Genomic DNA, 8,551 nt, shown 5'->3' with positions numbered 1-8,551 from the left:
CACAGGTCTACTGTCTAGGTGACATAATGAAAGTTATCTAATCCCTTCCACTAAAAACTGTAAAGCATTCTCATTACTCTCTGAAATCCTATCACTTTTTCCTCTGTTTGCCAGAAGAGGCTATCAAAGAGCTTTCTTTCAGAAATGAGGTCTACTCCCAAATGGCCAAATCCATCTAGCTCTACAGAGCAGCCAATTCAGTGACATTTCATGATCAGCCCCAAGGAGTCCCTCACTGGTAAATTACTCTATGCCTGCCTCAGAATTTGCACTGACATTGGGAAACCTAAATTCTAAACTTGATTTCTCCATCAAGCACCTACATCCTTTTTTCCCCACAGATACCATCAGACCATCAACTAAGTGGAAGGCACCATATTAAGTTCTGCAAATAGAATAGTTGTCACTCAAATGTAAGCTAGTAAGAGACTGAATAAACCTTGAATGTCACAATAATACTGTTGCTTAGTAAGCATCTGCTGTATGCCAAGTTCTTTAAATTATAAAATTCCCACAAAAGTCCTGGTCTTATTTCCCATTTTATAGATGAGAAAACTTAGGTTCAGAAAGTGTGTTACTAGCCCAAGACAAAGCTTTGCCAAAAGGTTTGAACAATATATACAGGCAATGGGAAGCTATTAAGTTTTGAAAATAGGCATAACAAGTTGACCTTTTCCACATGTTTATCTTTAAATTATTTCACCCCCTATGAACCATCTATAAATGCCGTATCTTCCCAAATTCTAAGTATAAAATCAAGTAATTGAAGTCAGTTTACTTTCTATCCACTAAAAACCAGTATATAGATGACTTTGTTTACTGTAATTTAAATGAATCTTACTAATTGCTGATTCAAAGTATGGACCACTTGTCTAGATACTTTCCAATACACAAAAATTTAATATCCTAGCAATCTGTCAAATGCCAAAGAATACCATCTTGTACAAGACTGGAAATCAAACATCTTCTGACCAGGAACAAACAAGACAAGTCCGTGGCTTCCTTTTCTCAAAATCTGATCATAAACAATCTGAATCTATCAGCATGTCTTCAAGGATTAAGAACTTAACTCAGAGTTTGATGCACAAAATATTTGGAGTTGGTATCTGGGGCCATTTTCCAGCTAAAGAATTATGGAATAGAAGGGCTAAATAAGTAAGCAGCAGGGCAGGATGGGAATACATGTTATTTAGAAGATGTTAAGAATACTCCTTGTCTGTAGTCCTGCACGAAAGCTTATTGTGTTCCTGGAATGCCTACGATTTAGCTGGAATCAAAGATAAGGACTAGACTTTTTCTGAAAGTCTTTTCTAAGCATTCATCCAACTAAAATGGCTCAAGAACCTACACAAACAATACAGGTCACAAGAATCAAAGATGAACACTAATCCTAACCAGATAGCTTACAATCTGATGAAATAAGATGTGATATGGACATAAATCTAGTTCAAGAGGAGATGTAGTAACATCAGGGGAGGCAGAATGAGTTCAGAGGAGAAATCATGTCTCACAGGAACAATCCAAGTTCTCTTGAAGGATGGCACATGAATTCAGACTCAAAACAAAAGTTTATTTTCCACTGTAGCAGTTTATACTTGTGGTCTCAATCATCTTTAAAAAGTGTATATAGGAGGAGGGGCATATGTGCAAGGGTAGTTCAGTGGTAGAATTCTTGTCTGCCATGCGGGAAATCCAGGTTCGATTCCCGACCCATTCACTTAAAAAAAAATTTTTCTTTTCAACAAATGGTGCTGCAATAAGAGGACATCCACATGGAAAAAGAATGAAATATGACCCCCACCATACAGCATCCAAAAAAAAAAAAGTGTATACAGGTAACCAATTCCCCAATCAGGTGTTCCGATAGAGAGCATCACTTCATGATATCACTAAAAGAGGAATACTAAAGTAGCAGCCTGATCAATGTTCCAGTAAGGAGGTATCTTATTTGGTGACTTCTAAGACTAGTTTAGGGAGTAGCCAGATAACTGCTATGTACTTACCTTTGGATGGTTTTTCAAAATGCCTCCTACTGCCTGGTGACAGCAGCTTGGCCTTTTAAAATTTGAGTTGGATACAGGGGCTAAGGGAGGACATCTCAAAAGCTAGTAACATAGTCAAGACTAGAATATTAAGCTCCAGTATTCCTTCCAGCATATCTTTTAAACCTCCCTGTCATCCTTCTGCCTACTATTAATGAAATATAGTAAGGTAGTGTACTAATGAAGCAGAGCATCAGAATAAAACATTGCCTTTTCTTCAAGACATTTACAGTATGGAATATATAACAATAGCATTAAAATAATTACTGAAGTGGAATGAAAGAAGTATAACATAGGAAAAAGAGTGCCACAGAAAGGGCTTAAGATGAATTGGGGAAAGTTTCATGGTGTATGCCATTTGGGCAGGACCTTAGATGAAATTTTGATAGAAGGGCATTCCAGACAGAGAGAACAGCATGGGCAAAAAACCAGAGGGAAAAAAAACAAGGTGCATATTCAAGACATAGAATGGGGATTGTGTTTGGAAAGATGGATTGGGAATGTATCAACACCTTTAATGCAAAAGGGGTCAGGACCGTGACAGTTCTCAAAGACAAATAGGGTATTCCTTCATGGGCAGAGCAGCTTATTCTTTCTATTCTATTAGGTGAAACCTACACCCTGGCTCAGATTTTCCTGTTTGTTTTATCTTGGAGGAACTTACCTTTTCCTTCATCTCAGATGTAAGTATGTACATACTAGAAATTCACATCTTCAAAAAGGAAAATATTTTTTACTCTCCATGACAGAAAGCAGAGGATTTCAATTTTCCAGATGGAAAGTAGAGGCAATAACAGTGAGAGTGAACTCCCTGACACTGAAAAGTAATCGAGCAAATGTTACATGATAAAATGACAGGGATTTAGGTTTCTGGCAAAAAAATCCTCAGGAGAAAACTGATTGTGTCAAAATAAATCTCAACAGGAACTCAACTATCCTTGCATAAATAAAGGGTACAAATTCAGCCCAAGTATTAAGTCATTTACTTTATGTGAGGTAGGCTCTGGAAATGGAGTACAGAACTCCCGTGAAGTTTGACATTGAGTTCAATATCCTACATTGACTGAAAAAGTTCCTCCTAGAGTTCTTTTGTCAACTATTATGCCTAAACACTTAGTAAAATGAAGGCATTTTCAAAGGCTTTTGTCCCAAAAACTACCTTTTGTTGATTAAAAAAATATTTTAAAAAGACCTAGAGGAAAAGGATACTCTAGTGTGTCATTTTATATGCTCACAGCTATATCTGAAATGACTTCTTGCAACCTAGAGACCACCTTTCTATTTAAATTATGAAATCATGTCCATAAGAATAAAGGGATGGAGGCAGGGAAAAAAGCCAAGTATAAATAGAAAACAGACAAAAATGAAGCTAATTTCTTTTCTATTTTATCAAGTCACTGTTAGTATAAGGATATAAAAGGAATAGTTACAGAGTGATTCATCTTAGATAATTTTAAAAAGAATATTGTGGGGAAAGTAAATATAAGGTTGGCCAATCTATTTTAAAAGTGGTGCTTATGGATCAAATTAAGTAACTTGCTAAATTCAGCATTTTCCATATTAGATATCTTTCTACCTCACTTAAAAGTGCATCATGCTCAACATAACATTTAGTCAGAATGGTATGAGGTTACAAAATTAGATGCTCTCAGTGCACTTTAATTCATAGCATTTCTTCTCTTAATGTTCAATCTCTTAATACTTAAATCATTATAACATTTTCACCATTGATAGTTAACAAGATGAAGGGACTAAATCCCAAAGGGGAAGTCCTGCCATTGAATATTTCAGACATAAATAAAGTCTACCCAGTGTAATTCTTGTGCCAAAAGGATAATGCAATTTTCTCAAAAATCAAACAAAAAAATAAACAATCAAGCTCTACTTTCAAGACAAACATAGCAGGGACCTCTAATAGTTAAAAAAATCTGAATGTAAGACTTGTCTTCTGATGCTGTAATTAGAGCTGAAATGGACAAAATGAACTACAAGGTGTCCAAAACAAAATCCTTAATATTTTTTATCCCTCTCACTAACTTTGTCAAATGTCTGTATGGATCAGCTTTACAAACTGACCTGTAGGCTAACATCACTCTATCCAAAACTAATGCAAATTACTGTGATGCAAAGAATTAGTATCATTTTGGGTAAAAAGAAGAATGCTTGATACACATTCTGGAGTGGACAGCGGTTGCTAACTTTCCAAGTGTTTGAACATACTAAAGTACTTCCCAATTATTTGGACCTCACTCCCCAAGGCAGGTCATTTACAGACACCCCATCTCAAACCTGACTGTCCCAGGCAGTCTATGAAAGGAGGCCGGATTACCGTGCAGACATAGTTGTTGCAAACAAGCTGGAGCCATACTTGGAAACTGGCTCATAAGAAAACGGGATGAACATAGATAACCAATTCATAGCTAAAATAATATTAATGAAAAAGCTGTATTAGATTAAAACATAAAATGATCAAAATCAGTCATTGGGGAAAGGGGTTATTTTATTCTTTTTTTTGATTCATGATTCATTCACTAATTTAAGATAGATCGGTTTCTGCCAGTAGGTCCAGAGTGCAATCTCACCCCAACTGTACCAAAACAAATAACTTCTGCATAACTGGAAGTTGCCTCCAAAGGTCTTGCCCTTCTTATCTTCTCTAATTTAAATATTTGAACAAAAGATCTTGTCAAACAGCTGACTGGTTTGATGTTTGGGTAGAAGAGCAAAGTCTAGATCATGAATTCTTCAGCCAATAATTTCACATTTCCTTCTTTCCAAAAAGGTGTCATGATACGTGTAGGGTAAAAATCAGATATTAACTTTCAACAACTAGGGAATGCTTCCTGAATCCTCACGTTCGTTAATTTGAACAGTACAAGAAATTGTTTTAATCCAAAGAACATAGAAAGGGCACTATTTAATTCTTCAGGTCACAATGCCAGCATAGACAGTGGAGTCTTATTTTTAACTGTGGTAGTAACTCTGACTGTAACTCCAAATATGCTTGGTTGGGCAGTGAATTAGTTAAGCTACAAAATGCTTGATCTCTCATGATGGAAGGAGAGGCTCAAGATAATTCATACTTCCATGTGAAAGACCAGAAAAGTCACAAGCTCACATAGCAGCAACTCTGACAGCTAGCCAAAGTAAAAGAGACTTCTAAGCAGCAGCCTGTGGACATCTTAAAACAACTAATTGGCCTGGAAATTTGGGTCAAAGTTACTCAAAGTTCCTCATCCTTTCCCAGGAGAAAATGTGATAGTATGTCTTTTATATGGAAATTTCTTTGTATATATGTATAAACTTGGTATGGCCTTAATGCTGCAGTTAAGGATTTGTTTGGCTATCACCTTGAGCAGCGTGTTACGCAGTTGCTTCCTTAATGTAACATTTTTACTCCTTAATGAACTCAACCTTGAACAAGAAATTTCCTTTGGCCCCTTGCCCTTCTCCCTTTCTTTGCATGAAATCATAAAAGTTATGGCAGTTATTTTTTGGCTTGTAAAAAAAAATCTATTTCTGCAGTTTGAAGATGGAATGTATAATTTCTGTGATACATGTATATATAAAAGTATATTTATTGAACCATCCATATCCACATATCCATGCTGATTCCAATGGAAAAAAATTAAAGTTTTCTGAAATTTTCTCTGTTGTGAACACGTAATTGTTACTATTTACTCTCCTTTGCATCTAAAAGAATATCTGAAGTCTTCAAATTACTCCAGAGAGAAACCTACCTGCAAAATATTTCACTTGAGACAAGGCTTTATGTTGAGAAATGAGAATTCATTTGTTTATTCAAGAAATATTTATTGATAGGTGCTATGGGAGATACAAAGATGACTCAGACACAGATCCTGCCCATAAGGAGCTTACAGTCTAGTAGGCGAGATAGACACATACATGGGGTACATGGTCAGAACTATGTTTCAGTAAGATGAATCTAATATTGTGTAGGCTGGGCATGAGAAGAAGTGAAGTGAAGCTGAGAGGCTACTGAAATTATCTAGATGTGGGAGAAAAGAAAAAGAGATGTGAAAGGCTGCTGAGGTAGAAATGGCACAACTTAGCTGAAGTTTTGACATAGGAAGTAATACAAAGAGAAGACAAATGACTCAGAATTGTATAGGAGATGTCATGAACTGAAAGAGCAAATAATGCAGGAGCTAGGTTTGTGAAATGAAAATCAGCAATGTATAATTTCTTCTGCACAGAAACAAAGTGCCTGGGATACAGGAGATATGATCAAAAAGAAATGGCTAATTACTTAGACCAGGAATGGAATTACCTCAAAATGAGAGTGACTCCCTCCCACCTCTGCCTAACCCTCCAAAAATTTCCCCAAATTCCCCCTACTGAAATATCGTACTGCCTAAAATTTATTGAATTAAGGCTTATCTCTAGCTTGCCTCCGTTCTAAGAATGAAAACAAAACAAGTGAAAATTATTCAACTCAAAAAGTCATCATTTAGGGCCTCTTCCATGTAATTCACTGATCCTTTTGGTGGAACATAGGAATTAATCCTAGTCCTTATCTTCTAGGAGCTGACAGTCTAATGTAGTAAAACAGATACAGGTAATTCCAATTGTAGGTTGACGACGTAAGTTATGTTCTATGAGAAAGGTATGAAGTGTTTTAGGAATACACATTTTGAAAAATGAGGGTTGGGTCAGACCCTCAAACATGAGAGACAACATAAGGAAGGGATGACAGATGAGAATGACTTTGTTCCCCACTTGAAATTCTGGCCAGATCAGCCCCTTGGAAGCAGAACTAACCAAAACTCTCCATTTCTGTTATAAATCTTAAGGGAGTGGGGGGTAGCTCTTACATTGGGTCTTAAAAAAATTTACTTCGATGACAAGAAATTGGGGGAAAGGGGGAATGTTGTGCAGATTCAAGTGTATCTTCAAGGAAGAGAGAAGGCACTTGAAGCTGAAGGATCAACAATATCTGGCTTATTAGGGAGACTAAGTGGTTCAGCGGCTGGAGTATAACTTCCATGATAGCTGGAAAGGCATATATATATTAGGATCCTGATACATACATGGCGCTGACAGGCACTAAAGAGGATATATGCCTAAAACCAAATTGCTGCTCCCTAGGAGCTTACAGTTAAAATACAAGGTGGAATAAGCACCACAATGTACAGAATGCAAATTGCTAAAGGATTTAGAAGAAAAATTACAGCTGAGTTTCAGCCATTAACACATGAGGATACCCAATAGCTTTCTGACAGCTAGTAGTAAACCCATCCCTGAGGGGAATACAAGTTAATGTCCTTAAACAGCCCTGATAGAACTGGGCATTAAGATAGTTATAAAGAAAATCTGGGTAGGAAAACTGAGCTCTGGATAAGTATTTATGGTTAAACATATAAATGTGGCAACTGTCCTTTTTTCCCATATCCTGAGCTCTAAACTTTCTACAGCAAACCTTGGTCAAACTGGTGATCCCTGAAGATGCTCCTCCAAACTGCTTCAATAAGTCAATTTGAGACCCTGAACTAATCAATTTTGAGCTATTTTTCTTTTGCAAAATGAAGGGGTTGTACACATTATCTCATAAGTCTTTTCCAGCACCAATGTTCTATGAGTCAAAGAATTCTAGGAGTTTCTCCTCCCCGTTGTGGCAATACCCAGAATGGGAAGCAAGAATGTTCTAATGTCTCTCAAAATTATTTTTTCCATATAATTCATAAATGATTCCAAGAGTTAAATTCCACTTCCACCCCACCCTTCTTCTAAATCTAAACATTTACCTAAACAAATTCATTGCTAACATGATGTGTTCTACAATCTAAATTGTGCACTGAACCACACATAAAAGGAAGTCCTAGTCTCTCCTGCTTCCTTATGCCAGCTTCTTGTTATAAGATCTTCATTTAAAAGAGCCAAATTAGTATATATACTCTTCATTAAAAACACAAGAATTTAAATGAAATCCAAAGCTGAAACACAACATAACATGGAGCAAGTACAATAACCGAAGTGGTTAGTTATAGCAATAGGTAAAACTGTTTCTATCCAGATCAAACAGAATATAATCTTTCCTCTAATTACTACGTAACATAAAGACAAAATTTTCATAAGTAGGCTCCTAAAAAAGAAGTAATTGTTAAACTAATTCAGTGGTGAATTTTTGGTGAACATTCCTTAATTTGCTGTTTTTTAAAAAAGCTAAGACATACTGCCATGCTTTTCCCTTGAGAAGCTATGACAGTAGCCACATTTCCAAGTACTGAATGTGGGAACTTCTGTAATCAGCCAGGTCACAGTCTAAGGAAATAACAGTGGACTGATTCCCAATACTTTTCCCCTCTTACCTACAGGAAACTAAAATAATCTAACAGATTCAAGACTGGGGAATATGGGAGACTGTCCAAGTTTACAAACAAGTCATATAAACAAAACTTGAACAACACTGATCCTAAACCAAAAGACAAGCATATGAAAACCACAACTGGTTAAAGGTTTCAGGCTACCTCTAATCACGTTCCTACTCA

Source organism: Tamandua tetradactyla, chromosome 20 (genome assembly GCF_023851605.1).
Source record: "Tamandua tetradactyla isolate mTamTet1 chromosome 20, mTamTet1.pri, whole genome shotgun sequence".
NCBI classification, from domain to species: Eukaryota; Metazoa; Chordata; class Mammalia; order Pilosa; family Myrmecophagidae; genus Tamandua; species Tamandua tetradactyla.
Note: the sequence above shows the minus strand (reverse complement) of the source record.